Source organism: Siphateles boraxobius, unplaced genomic scaffold (genome assembly GCF_051911475.1).
Source record: "Siphateles boraxobius isolate OS27281-9 unplaced genomic scaffold, OSU_SipBor_1 130, whole genome shotgun sequence".
Taxonomy (NCBI): domain Eukaryota; kingdom Metazoa; phylum Chordata; class Actinopteri; order Cypriniformes; family Leuciscidae; genus Siphateles; species Siphateles boraxobius.
This window is the reverse complement of record NW_027508734.1, coordinates 33,720,426-33,735,576: the sequence shown is the minus strand read 5'-3', so window position 1 is coordinate 33,735,576 and position 15,151 is coordinate 33,720,426. Positions and strand designations below refer to the sequence as shown.

The 15,151-nt window shown below is 42.5% G+C and overlaps 1 long non-coding RNA gene across 2 annotated transcripts in view; it reads right to left on the bottom strand.

Annotated features, from left to right (window-relative positions):
• Positions 1–591: 591 nt before the first annotated feature.
• LOC143737605 (uncharacterized) overlaps positions 592–15,151 on the bottom strand; it is a 114,126-nt gene continuing 99,566 nt past the window's right edge. The window contains exons 1-3 of one of the 2 annotated variants that reach the window (XR_013203676.1): positions 951–1,021; positions 788–847; positions 592–707 (exon numbers count right to left, since the gene is read on the bottom strand). This is a non-coding gene — a long non-coding RNA (uncharacterized LOC143737605). Of the gene's footprint in view, positions 708–787; positions 848–950; positions 1,022–15,151 lie in introns of those variants that run through there. The other variant, XR_013203677.1, reaches the window with a different exon arrangement.

The following is a 15,151-nucleotide window of genomic DNA, read 5'->3' as shown; positions in this document are numbered from 1 at the left end:
ACCCTGCCCTCAAAATAATTATTTCCAAAGATTTGTTGGATTCATGTACACTGGTGGCCAAAATAAATATTTACTGTAAGTGTCCTAATGTTTTTGAAGTCTCTTTGATGCTCAAGAAAGATTTATTATTATTATCAATGTCTGTCTGACTGTCTACTCCTCCATCTTTTCCACAGCATAGGAGTAAAAGTCATCATCAAAATAATCTTTAAAAAGCCAACACCATGTTTTTGTCCACCTCTGTGAATAAATGAACTTCTCCAAAGATTGGTTCCTGTTCAGAACTTGACTGACAACATCAGAATGTTCCCTGGTCTGTATGCATGTCCACAAACACAAATGTACTTAGTCCTTCAGAGGAGATCCCAGTTCCAACACTATATAAAACAGAGAGAGAGAGAGAGAGAGAGAGAGAGAGAGAGAGAGAGAGAGAGAGAGAGAGAGAGAGAGAGAGAGAGAGAGGAGAAAATTCCATATAAGTTTTTTTTAAACATTTTTATTATTATTTACTAAAACTTAATAATATATATTTGTAAACAGCATTTTATGTGTTTTCAAACATTTCAGATTAACTAAATTAAATTATGCCAGATTAAATATGAATACTTACATATTCTAAATTCTGTCCAAAAATGCTGAGATCCATAGAGAGAAAGACTGAAATCGATGTTTTAGCCCATTTCAGCTTGTCTGCAGTGAAGGGGTTCCTGTTTGAGACAAACACACAGTAAGACACATGCAAGAAATCACTGAGTCATGATCGTTCTCCTTCCAGTAGTTAACCCACCTGTGCGCTGATACTAGTACCTCCCTGGTCAGGTGGGACTGCAATGGTAGAGTCTTCTACCTAATAAAATATCAAAATAATGTAAAAATATATATAAACTTGAGTTGTTAAAATGCTAGATTCGGTTTGAATGAATTAGTGAGAGTTTTACTGCAATGCTTACCTGGATACATTTAATCTGGTGAGACTGAACATTCATTCAAAATGATCCATCTTCTGATTGGTTAAATCGCTGTGTAATAAATATAATGTTAGACATGATGCAAAGGTCATTTAGCCTATTTGATATAAAGTTAGCCAATTTTATACTATAGAGATTTTATAAGATATGCTACCTGCACAAGTGGCTCCAAAGCACTTATCACATAATGCTAATAATTTTAGCAAACTTATGTCAAAATATAGGCTATTTTTAAAAATATGATTTCAATTACAGTGTAGGCTTACCTCAGGAATCTTGCAAGACATCACTGGCGTGAATTGGCGCTTTGTTGCAGTTGCCTTTTTAAACACATACAAAATTGCAGTAAATATCAAATTCCATTAAAAAAAATAAATATATAATATGTTATAGTTTGCAAATTAATACTAAAACTAGAAAGGTGCTAGAACATAGAAACTTGTTAGCCAACATACAATGTTATTTTCTCAACAGTAGGCCAACATTGGCTGCCTACAACCAAGACAGAATTTCACATTAGTTAATTTAATGTTAATGTAAACTAAGCGTTGCTCCTTGGCGTATTATAACAATTCAATAAGCTAACAATTCAATTCAATAATCTAACAAAGTCTGTAAAATGAAACGTTAGCGCAGTTTACCGTGGTAAAGTTCGTTACTGCCATGTTGACGAGTAGGCTATAACGTTAATGTTAAACTAGGGTGCACAAACCTGTCAACACACACAGAATGTTTTTTTACCTTGCTTTCTGGTCACTCTCTCGGTGAAGTGAATTCCGTCTCTTCCCCGGGCCAGACACGAATGGCGCGGTCCAACAAAAGACAGAACCCAGTGATATTACACTGGATACTCCGACGCAACACGACAAATCCCAGACAGTGTATAGTGTTCTGACGTACGGTACTAGGGTCCAAGCGCTCGCGCTATTTCTGACAAGGGACAAACATGTTTGCATTTTGCAGTAATGGTCCGGTCGCTTCAGTGTGTCCAATATAGAAAGCCTCTGACTGTTATAAAGCTACACGCGGCAGAAGGCAGAAATTAGGAAATGAAAAGCACGATGGAATGGTGCCAGTCAGAGAGACCGTTACGTTAAATACAGTAGTATACAGCAAATTTAAAAAATACAGTAAGTCTCTGTATGTGGTGTTTGACGTCACAGAAAATTCCCATGATGCAATGGGAACCACAGTTATTGTAAAGAGAAATAGCAGTATAATACTGGGTAATTTAAAGTAAATAACTGTAGAAATTACAGAAAAGTCTAGCAGTGCAGGCACATACTGTGCAATAAACGAGTGGTAAACTGTAAAAACATAGTAATGTATAATACTTTTAGTTTATATATGTATGTGTTTGAATATATAGTGAGCAGACTCTGTCTTTATATTTCGTTGGCGAGTTCACAAACCTTGTAACGGAGAGCCGAACAAACGACTGAAGCTTTGATGAGAGGAGCAGTTACTTTCAAATCCAATGATGATCAGCTGAGCTTTGTTGCGCGCTGACAGCGCGAGGATCAATGAAGCAATGACAGCAGAGGAATATCAGCAGTTTCGTGACAGAATACAACTTTTTTCATCATGCTTCTTCATCTTTCACATTATTATTATTATTATTATTATTATTATTATTATTATTATTATTGTTGTTGTTTAAGGTTTAAATTAATCAATAAAATTGGCATACACTAAATAAGCCTAAATGTAAGCCTACTGAATCAAACTTAAGAATATGTAATGGGACAGGGTTGGGGCACTGCAAGTCCCATCAGCCCCAGCGCTATATAAGGAAGTAGTGAGGTTTGTTTGCTCCCTCACTTCCCTTCCTTGACCGTGTGTTGTGGATGTCGTGTGTGTTGTGGAGGCGGCACATTTAAATCTTCAAAGATTGAGCCCTTCTGAAGGATTGTAGCAGATAAGCAGTTATGTTAACGTCATGGAGAGCTGAGCATATGTTACATACCATTTAGGAGTGTTTTTGCCGGATTATTGCCTGACTGATTGTTGCCTGAGCGTCAGTCAGAAATATTGGATGTTTGAGGGATGCACGGTTACCGTTTACTTTAGATTGAATTTTCTTTGGTTTATTTATTATTTTGTCTGATGCTGGATCAAGTGGGAAAACCCTTGACCGTAAAATAAGAGTGATGGTCTAATGGTGCTGACTTGCTTGTCCTACTGGCATTACCCACAGTTAATTCGTTTTTCTTTCCTTTTGTAGATTTCTTTTTAACCCAATGATGGCTGCTTGGTTACCCTCACTGAATGGATGGCGGTGGTGAGGTGGCTGGGATCGCGTGATGTTGGTCACTTTATTTGTATTTTTACCTTTAGGGTTGCAGTGTGATTGCTGTGAGTTTTGCTGTCGTGAGAGCACTTTCAAGACTACTGCCTTCACGATATAGGTAACCTGTGGCCATTTGTGGGTTGTTGTTTTTGTTTTTTTGTTTCTAGTTTTCATTTATTATTTTGTGGGTATTTGCTTTTAAGGACTTATTTTCTTTAACTGTTAAATTATTTGAATAAAAATGTGCCTATTGATGGAAACTGCACAACCGCCTTGCGCCTGATTATTTACCCCTTGTGGGTCATGTTACAATAGGATAATAATAATAATATTATTCTGGCCTCACAGAACCATTGGGTTACTCCAGATACTGGCTTTAACATACGAGATCTTCCAGGAACCACTTAAATGTTAAAAGATCTTACAATAACCCTTTTTTAGAATTTGAGTTCCTCTAATTTCCCCCAAAGTACTTCAAATTTCCAGCAAGAACCGCAAAAAATGTCAGTGCTCCACCAGTAACCCTACTATAGGAGAAAGAGCTTTGAGGCACTTATATTACATTTTGAAGTTCCTTGAGTATGCAACAGGATATTTGAGGCACCTTTAGTTTTTACAGTGTGGGTCCATTTCTCAAAGTTATTTTTGATAACTTCCATTGAATCCTGTTTTGATTTTGAATATTTTGACATTAAGTGAAGTGGGGCTGAATTGACACAAATAAAAAAATAAAAAACGATATACTATATAATGGTATGATATCATACATACATTTGCTTATCTATGATATTGAGAAAAGTGAAACTGGATGGAGAATATCACCTGCGCGTCTCTTCTCCACTTCAACTGCCTGTCAGAATCTCAACTTGTGCCCCAAACACATGCTGTGGAGAAATGTCAGAGAGAAGTGAGGATGATGTGAGGTAACTTTGGATATCCCCAAATCGTTCAAATCTTAACTTTAAAGACCTCAATATTGATTATTAAATCCCAAGATCAGTTTTTTAGTCTATGCTGTTTTGTTGATGTTGTTGCAGTTGATGCTTGAATAAAGCTTCACTAAACATTATTTTAACTCTCCTAATTTTAATAATATATGTGTAAGCCGTTACTGAAATTGTCTGCTATTTTGGGAGGAGGTAGAGTACCTGATGTTGTGCATTAAGTTATTAGTGATGTTACATTTATTGAGTGCAACAATTACCTCAATCTCCTTTACTTTTACAGAACCCTTTCCCTGTTTTCCCTTTTGAGGGAACTCGAACTGCGTCGGTTACGACACAAGGGGAACACCCTTCAGCGTAGCGCGTCTGAATTTATTAATCAAATCGAATCCAATCCTATTGCCGTTGCGTGATGACGTACCGTGTGACGGCATAAGTGGATGTATACAAAAGCACGCCGGCACACAGAAATGTCAGCTTTTTGCTATTCAGCAAGCGATCTGTGTTGAAACCGTGAGTCTTATTTGGTGTTGTTTGTCCTGTCTTTTCAAGCTTACTCATTATGGCAAGTGAACAGTTTAAGAAATGTGTGTTCCCATGCTCATGCTATCTTATGGCTGGGGACACACACAAATTGTGTGTGTCTTCTTTGGGAAGGAAGATATGGGATGATGCCTCAGGTTGAGGAAGCGTTAGCTAGCTACCTTTCACCCGAACTTGTGTCATCCCTGAAGACACCGGCGCTGCCTTCTAAGCCTTGTCGCACCACATCTGCTTTGATGGGAAGGGCGTATATGGCGGCAGGTCGAGCTGGTGCGAGCCTGCACACTATGGCCATTTTGGAGGCCTACCAAGCTGATCTGTTGAGGGACATGGACCAAGGCGAGAGTCCCTCACCTGGTGATATCGCCGAGCTTTGTAGAGCCACAGATTTGTCGCTCCGGGTTGCCAAGGAGACGGCCCGTGCAATGTCAGCCCTGGTAACTACGGAAAGACATCTGTGGCTCAGCCTGTCTGGCATTAAGGAGAAGGACAGGGCCTTCCTCCTTGATGCACCTGTTTCAGCCTCAGGTCTGTTTAGTGAGGCTGTAAATGCTGTTGTTGACAGGTTCCAGGATGCTAAAAAACAGAGCAAAACTTTAAAACGGTATCTCCCTCACAGTTCAAGGTCCAGGAAGGTGGCTGCTAGGGAACGGCCGCAGCCAGCTTCCAGTTCCTCTTACCGTCAGGCACAAAAGGCGATGGTCCCTTCTAGAGGTCCCTCTCAAAGAGCTTTGGACTCTAGACGTCGCTCGTTACCGCAGCCTCCTGAGAAGACGGATCTCCCCCGAGAGAGAGCGATTGTGGTCCCCTCTCTCGCCGGGCCATCAGGGAAGCCTTTGGGGCAGACAGACCAGTGTGTGCTCCCTGGGAGCTAGCATGTCCCGAAGCGTCAGAGACGGCGAGATACTGACGCCAGCGAGCACACACTGGTCTGTCTGCCCCAAAGGCTTGCAGTCAGTCAGTGTTCGGGTTCACACACTGTGAGTCGTTGTCGGTTTTTCCCTGCCGGTCTTCCGCTTCAGGGTGCCGTCAAGGACTTGCACAAAACACTGGACACCAGCCCCGAGGGGCTGGTTCCCTTTGTGAATTTTGCAGAGGCATGGCAAAACCTCACGAACATTTCACGAACATGGGTCCTGCGCACTGTGGAAACTGGGTAAAGACTGCAGTTCCAGGTCCGCCCACCAAAATTCAACGGGGTGGTCTGGATTTCAGTGCACATAGAGCAGGGTCTGGTGTTGGAAGAGGAAGTTCACTTGCTGCTGGAAAAAGGGGCCATATAGCGTGTTCCCCCACCAGTCAGGGAGTCCCGGTTCTACAGCCGGTACTTCATAGTTCCCAAGAAGGAAGGAGGGTTGCGTCCAATTTTAGATCCGAGGCACTTGAACTGGTCTCTGAGGAGGTTCAGGTTCAAGATGCTAACCATTCCCATCATCGTGAGTCATATCCAATCCGAGGATTGGTTTGTCACGATAGATCTAAAGGACGCATACTTTCACGTCTCCCTCCTTCCGTATCACAGGAGGTTCCTGAGGTTTGCTTTCGGGGGCGAAGCATACCAATATCGGGTTCTTACATTTGGCCTAGCACTCTCCCCTCGCATATTCACCAAGTGTATGGATGCAGCTTTGGCCCCACTGAGGCTATAGGGCATCCATGTGCTGAACTACATCGACGACTGGCTTATCTTGGCCCATTCTCGAGAGTTGGCATTTCGGCATCGAGATGTCGTCCTTGGCCACATTCAGCGCTTGGGGTTGAGGCTCAACACAAAAAAGAGCGTGTTGACACCCGGACTACGTTTTTGGGGGTGGTGTGGGACTCGACAACAATGCAGGCACAAATGTCTCCCGCACGCATCGAGTCCATATTGACTACACTAGCCAGGGTGAAGCTAGGCAACACCATCACAGTGAAACACTTCCAAAGAGTGTTGGGTCTCATGGCAGCAGCATCCAGTGTGATACCTTCTGGCCTGCTACACATGAGAGCCTTGCAGTGGTGGTTGAAAGCCAAGGGGTTTTCCCCGAGGGGAAATCTGTTACGTATGATAAGGCTTACACACAGGTGCCTTCGTTCCCTATCAATATGGAAGAAGGCTTGGTTTCTGTCCCAGGGTCCCAGGTTGGGAGCGTTATGTCGTTGAATTATTATTTCGACAGACGCCTCCCTCACGGGTTGGGGCGCGGTCATAGACGGCCGCTTTACGAGAGGTCTCTGGCAGGACCATCATTCCTCCTGGCACATAAATTGCCTGGAAATGTTGGCGGTTTTCCGAGCTCTGAGGAGTTTTCTGCCAGACCTCCATGGTCACCATGTTTTCGTGAGAACCGACAATACGTCAGTGGTGTCCTATTTAAACCGACAGGGAGGTCTGAGGTCGCGCCCTCTGTGCAAACTGGTGCATCAGATCCTCCTGTGGTCCCAGCGGAGACTGTCGTCTCTCAGGGCGATGTATGTCCCAGGGGACCAGAACCAAGGAGCAGACGTTCTGTCGAGGCAGGGGCTGAGGCCCGGGGAATGGAGACTCCACCCCGAGACAGTGGAGTTGATATGCGAGAGGTTCGGCCCAGTGGACCTCTTTGCGTCTCGAGAGACGACACACTGTTCACTGTGGTTCTCCCTCACACATCCAGCCCCGCTGGGGTTGGATGCCATCGTGCACACGTGGCCGAGGCTGCGTCTGTACGCTTTTCCCCCGATCGCTCAGCCCCCAGCAGTTCTGGAGAAGCTCCGTCGAGATGGGGTCAGCCTACTATTAGTAGCCCCGTTTTGGCCGGCCCGAGTATGGTTCTCGGACATCATCCTGCTTCTGGCAGGCCCGCCATGGCAGATCCCTCTGAGGAGGGACCTGATGTCTCAGGCGGGGGACTCAGTTCTTCACCCTCGGCCCGAGCTGTGGAAACTGTGGGTCTGGCCCCTGAGGGGGCACAGTACCTAGAAGCCGGCCAGTCAGCAGAACTGGTTGAAACTATACTCACTTCCAGAGCCCCCTCCACGAGGAAGTTATACGGCCTTAAGTGGAATGTTTTTTCCATTTGGTGCAGAGAGCGTGATTTGGACCCAGTTCACTGCCCAGTGGCTTCAGTACTGGAGTTTCTCCAAGACCGCTTTTCTGCCGGGCTTACCCCGTCCACACTCAAGGTTTATGTGGCTGCCATTGCGGCATTCCACGCTCCTCTGAGTGCTGGTCCTCTGGGGAGGCATCACTTGGTCTTTCGTTTCCTCCGTGGAGCCTGGAGGATGAGACCTGCGACTCGCACCAGGGTTCCCTCTTGGGACCTGGCAGTGGTTCTCGAAGGGCTGGCCGAGGCCCCTTCGAACCACTGGAGTCGGCTGAGGCCAAGAACCTTTCGTTTAAGGTGGTCTTTTTGTTGGCCATTACTTCTCTGAGGAGGGTAGGAGATCTCCAGGCACTCTCTATTTCGATGGGTTGCCTGGAGTTTGCTCCCGGCAACATTAAGGCCATCTTTCATCCCAGGCCCGGCTATTTACCCAAGGTACCATCTAATGTGGCACGGCCTATTTCTGCAGGCATTTCATCCTCCACCTCATGTGACGGCGGATGAGGAGAGATTTCATCTGCTCTGCCCTGTCAGAGCACTGCGGTGTTATATCCACAGGTCCTCCTCATGGCGGAAGTCGGACCAGTTGCTGGTGTGCTTTGGTTCGCCCAAAAAGGGGCTTCCCGCCTCTAAGCAGACCATCATCAACTGGATTGTTCAGACTATTTCCTTGGCCTATCAGGTGCGCAATTTGCCTTCACCTATGGCCGTGAGGGCTCACTCCACCAGAGGCATAACATCCTCTAGAGCCCTCCTTTCAGGGGTTTCTATACATGACATATGTGAGGCGGCTGGCTGGGCCACTCCGCACACATTCATGAGGTTTTACAGTCTGGACCTTCCCTCTACACCCGGTGCACGAGTGCTTTCGTCCTAGGTTGTGCCTGAAGACAGCTTCACACTAGGATGAGCAGGGTTCGTTGTGGTATAGTGGGTATCTCGTTCCCCTTGTGTCTTAACCGACGCAGTTTGAGTTCCCTCGAAAGGGAACGTCTTGGGTTACGCATGTAACCCTTGTTCCCTGAGAAAGGGAACGAGACACTGTGTTGGTTCGCCACACCTCACCCCGCCTGGAGCACTTGCTTCATAGCAAAAGCTGACATTTCTGTGTGCCAGCGTGCTTTTGTATACATCCGCTTATGCCGTCACACGCTACGCAATCACGCAACGCAAATAGGATTGGATTCGATTTCATTAATAAACTCAGACGCGCTACGCTGAAGGGCGTTCCCCTAGTGTCGTAACCGACGCAGTGTCTCGTTCCTTTTCTCAGGGAACAAGGGTTACATACGTAACCCGAGACTTTTTCTTTGCTTGATTATTTAATGGTTTGCTCTCAGTCAAGAAAATCTCAAAGGACACAAAATATGCTTGTGTCTCTGTAAGTATAGCTATAATTTCATTGATAGTTTTTTTTGTCTGTCTACAGTCTGTCACTGTAGTATAAATAAAAAAATACCAGAAATTAAGATAAATGTGCATTTCTGTGAGAGTGATTCAGCACATCAATTCAATGCAGATCCCAAATAATAGCCTTCTAGCTACCTTTAATATTTTCCCTGCATAAACTGCAAAGTATTACATTAATATTTCCATACAAAATTCAAATAAAAAACATGTATTTTAAAAAGTAAAAAACAATGTTTAGAATAAAACAGAATAGTAAAAAATTAATAAAAAAACACTTATATTCCACTTGAGATAAAAAATAATAATGTACTCAGTGTGGTCGTAGAGTTTGTTTTGTAGTAGTAGTAGTGGTGGGAGAAAACTTCTGTATGACTTATCAAACAAGAAAAAATATATAGTACAAGATATCGGTAGCGAGTGTTGGTGACCAAACTGGTGGCAGATCTGAAGTCATTTGGCTTAAAGCTGGGGTAACATTGCATTTCAGCAAAGAGAATTGAATTACAGTATAGGAAGAACAAATAATGACTACTAATATGCATTAAGAAAATAAGGGTTCACTTTTGATCTCATGATGAACTTTAGTTGTAGTTTGAGCAGGTGAACATGGCAGTTTTCTGTCTGGCACATCTAAAGTTACATTGAAATATAAACTTACAACATTATGACAGCTGCTACATTTTTCATTGCATCAGGTAGCATACATTTTATGATATTTGTACAAGCAATATATGACAGTATACGGAAAGAGAACATGAGGGAAATTTCAGTTGTCGCTCATCACTCAGTGTGTTGATTATATGCTCTCTGGATCATCTTATATGAGGGCCAGCAAAATTGGCGATTGATTACCCAATTGAACCTGACCACAAAACCAGCCCACTGTTTGAAAGCGGAGAGACCTGCATCCTGTTACCACCGATCGACCACCCCATCTAGTCTAGCCAAACAAGGTACTCTGCAATGTCGTGTGGAGCCTCTCAGGAACTGGCCAGAGCTGAAGACTTACTAGATTTACAACCTGTCTTCTGAGTCTACAGATATCATCTTCCTGCTTCCAGATATACTGTTCCAGCATAAAAAGAATCACAGTTATTAATTACTTTTAGGCTAGGTGAGCTAAATGCAGGTTCTTGAAAAGTAAGGCATCTCTCTAACAAGACGGTTGGAGCTGACGGATTTTCGTTAATGCCAAAGTAATTTTTTTCTGTCCTGTCAATATGACAACATCATCTAAGTAAGGGTAAACACAAATCAGTGCATTGACTGATTAACAGGAAAATTGACATTTACCGAAATGGATTCTCGCAGACCTTCAAGTTTGCTTTTTTTCCTAATTATATGATGGAATTAAGTTTCTATCCAAAGTGCTGAGTCTGCATTGTCCCGTAATAACCCTCTTCCATTAGCTCAACATCAGGAAAGGAAGTTTTACTGGATTACATATAGGCTAAATACATAAATGGGCATCATGTTAACCAAAGGTCTGCTTTATGACCAAACCGATTCAAAAGTTCACTTTGAGAGAAGCAAATGTCTGTATGAGTTATAAAATTTCCTGATAGACCTTGATCACATTTTACATAATGTATCCCTTTCTTCACCGTGATATCTGGGACGTGGGTGCATTTGAAATGCTGACAGCTTCCCAGCCAAATTTACAGCTCCAAATTTACAGCTCATATTTTCCTTAAATGGCTGGCAGTTGAGTAGGGGTTCTTTTTGTAAGAAGTGTTTCTCTTTCTTTCAGCTGTCAGGCCTCCTGATTGAACAAACCCATTGAGAATGACATACAGTGACTTTGAGGGAGCAAAAATGGGGGATCCAAGACTGCCTGATTGACGACTTCATTATGGATGCCAACCCTTTAAGGGCAGAAAAAAAATGTAAAATATTAATTTTAGTTTTGAAATTAAGCAGTCACCAACCTGTGCAGATTTCTCATTCTCGCAGTAAATGAATTACATTTTTCTAAGTGCAGGACGTGGGCAACCAGTACATAAAACATTCATGCCACAGTCAATGCACGTCTATATGTATAGCAAAACTTAGCTTAACCCTTTAGGCGACAGAGGTTTTTTCCTAAAACGTCCAATTTTGACATCTTAATTTCAAAAGTCTATATATTAAAAGTGATAAAAGATAGAGACTTTCTGTAAATTAGAGAAATATTAAAGATGAACCAACGTTTATGTAGGGATTACATTTTACCATCTAATTTGCATATTATGACGTCATATGGTGGCAGCAATCCTGGATTATAGAATTTTCATGAAAAGTCACGTTTAAATGATAAAATGCAGCACTTCTTTCCCCCAAAATGTCCATCACCTTCTGTATGCTATATTGCACAATACTGAATGCTCAGGTATATAGTAAGTAGTAAACAAACTGTAAATCATTACTAAAAAATGGTAGAAACAAACCGAATGCATGTAGTGGTTGGCCTTTTGCTTTAGAGATTTTCCATTTACTAAATACAGTAGGCACTCTGATTCCATGTGTGGGGCACATATATATTATTCATATGACATACAAACACAAGTAGACAAGACCTGTTTAGTTCAAACACTCACTCGCCACGGCAAGGCACAGATCATGAGTGAGATGATACGAGCAGCGCGGCCAGATCTGCCTCGCACTCGCGCGCCGAGTGTGCACAGCTCGGACTACTGTCATTGTCATTGCGACTCCTCACCCTGCCTCCACTTTGCCTCCTAACTGTCCTATGAATACTTCGACCTCGTCTAACATACCAAGTGGTATTAGACAAAGTCTCCACCACACTACTGTCGCCGCGATTGCGGAGAGGCTCCGATAACATGGCTCACTCGCACACTAGCTCCGCTTTGGATCGCACTGATTCAATGCGCTCTAACTCGAACATTTTGTATAGAAACATTACGTTTTTTTGACTCGGGGGTGAAGCATGACATGTCTGCCATCCAGTGGAGGGGAGGTCAAACGAAATTTGACACCCAATTTGAAAAAAATCGGCCGTTTTATTCAGTGCGCGATCTTGTCGAGTAAACTCGACCGTGGCGCCTAGAGGGTTAAAATAACATCCAAATACAATATATTCATTATGAAATTATTCGGGTACTTATTTTACTAATTATTCTGTTAAAAATTAAACAGTAAAATTGCTATCAATTGGATTACGGTTGATCTAAATTTACTTTAAATTATCTTGTTCCTTTTTGACAAATATTGTACATACGGGGAAAGAGGACCATCATAGTAATTTCATTGTTTTGTTTTGGCGATTACATGTAATTCATTGATCCCAAGTGCATGAAATGGCAAGGTATATTTGTAGTATAGTAATGTTAGTTTCCCGCCCCCCTCTAAAACTAACACATTTTTTTTCCACATCCATGACTTATCCTATATATAAATCCTATATTTTAAACTTTTTAAAATGTAAAAAGTTTAAAAAGTCTTATGATTTATATTTTGTCAAGGCCTCTTTCATGGGCCATGATCAAAAACACATGGCCAGTGTCACTTTGATTTTTTTTTTTTCGTACTAAAATTATACCAATTTGCATTCAAAAGGCATGTCACAGTTAAAAAAGGAAATGTTTTGGATTTTGTTGTGTGCCTAGCTCCTATGCTATCCAATCGTCAAAGACTTGGCACATGAGAGAGAAGCATTTCTGATTCATCACAAAGCACCTGTTTACTGTTTTTAAAATAACCCAACAGCCTTTCTTTTTACTTATACATTTATGTCAGTTCTACTCAATAGTTGTTGTTGTTTTTTAGCCCTGTTAAAATTCACTGGTTCTGGATAGGGGAGGGTTAGTGTTTAGGGAGAAGCTTGTCAACAGCAGGGTTGCCAGACACCTAGCCAGAAGCAGGTTTCTGCTGAAGAGGCTTGGACTCAACCATTGTCTTGTGTTCCAGCAGGGACATGTGAGAGCTCATAGCCAAAGGACCAGCATGTGGAGACTGTTGGGAACAACTGTAAAATGACTAACTTCATCTGCTGCAGTGTATTGCATGTTAGCCAGAGGTGATAGAGTAAAGAAGAAGAGAATAAAATGGAGAGCTATAATCAGTATGTCCATAAATCATAGGAAGATTGTGATTTCCTAACACATGTGGCTTAAATTGAAATCATTCACATTGGAAAGCTAACAGAGAAATCTTGAATGGGAGTTGGGAGCTGCATTTTATTTCTCACTCACTCACTATTCAATTAGTATTAGATATCGTGGACTATCAGTAAACAATACTGTACCTTTACTGGTTAACCCTTAAATACATGAATGTTTCACTAATCATTATTGCATATTCTGGTCTTTAGTGACCAAGATCTATATTTAACACGGATCGATCTCTACCTGTCGTGGTAATACACAACTCTCCTGATATTGGAGTAAAAATTACAGAATAATAAAATAAATCATATTTTGTTACCTTTTGGAACTTGGAAAAGTTCAGTTTGAGCAGATATTTTATACCATCATCACCTCGTCAGAGATCATCTGAATACACAGTTACCATGGTGATATTTACAGACTGTTTCCCAACCGAAACAAACGAGCCAACCCCCATCTCTATATGATGTTCTGATACAGAGATATAGGTCTTGCTAAACGGTTGCTAGGGTACTCTGTTTGGTTGCTATGGCAGCCAGTTGCTTGGCAGCTGCCAGTGATGAAACTCCAAAGGCTTCTTGTCACTATGAATGATATAAACCAACTCCCATGCCTCTGTGACATTCAGAATGGGGCAGTCATGGCCTAATGGTAACAGAGTTGGACTGGTGACCCAAAGGTTGCTGGTTCAATTCCAGTACCGGCAGGAATATGATTGAGGTGTCCTTGAGCAAGGCACCTAACCCCCAATCACTCCCTGGGCGCCACTCAAGGCTGCCCGCTGCTCTGGGTGTGTGTATCCACGTTTGCAGTGTGTGTGTCTTCACTACTCACTACTCTGCTCCTAATGTGTGTGCACTTACTTGGATGGGTAAATGCAGAGGTCAAATTCCAAGTATGGGTTACCATACTTGGCCGTCACTTTCACTTTCACTTTAGAATGGAAGATATCCCTCTTTGGATTTTGGTTGCTAAGGTGCTCAACAATGGTTGCTAGGGCGTGGCCAGAAAGTGTTGAGGTGATTCATAATTGGCTATTTGCCGCCCCAAGTCAAACGAGACCACCCTCGTATGTCTATGACACTTCTATCCAGAGATATCCCTTTGATCTCTTTCAATGGAAGTCTATGGAACTTGTTGCTAAGGTGCTCTAAATGGTTGCTAGGGCGTGGCTTGATAGCTTCACAATGATCCTGAGAGACTGATTGGTCGTCTGAGTAAAATGAGCCCGCCCCCAGTGTAGACACTGTGATCCAGAGCTATGTTCAATACAAAATCCCTATGCAATTTAGTAGGAAAAACGCATGCTATGGTATAACTTTGGGCAGCTCCTGCCCCCCAGGGCTGCAACTTTTTGTGAGGTATGTTCCTACAGAGCCCGCCAGCCACTTCAAATGGGGTAAATTACATGTTTCTGCGAAATCTCTGACCTATGACTCGTCAAAGTTTGTTGCAATGTTAAGTCTCTGAGATTTTGCGGCTGCTTTTCCGCCCCTGGGATGAACATTGTACCCCTGATCGCTTTTAAAAGTCATAGCACACCATTCCTCAGTATTCCGCACGATTTGATGCCTCATTCGTGGGTCCGTGACAAAAGCTGCGGGAGCAGAGCGACAAACTTTTGACGGAATAATAAAGAAGAAAAAAATAATAAATCAGAATCCGAATCAGAAAGAGCTTTATTGCCAAGTGTGCTTGCACACACAAGGAATTTGTTTTAGTACTGAGGCTTCCAGTGGACATATACAAATACAAATACAACAAGAAACATTATACTACAAATTATAAGAATAAAAAAATAAAAATATAAATATATGAGAATAAA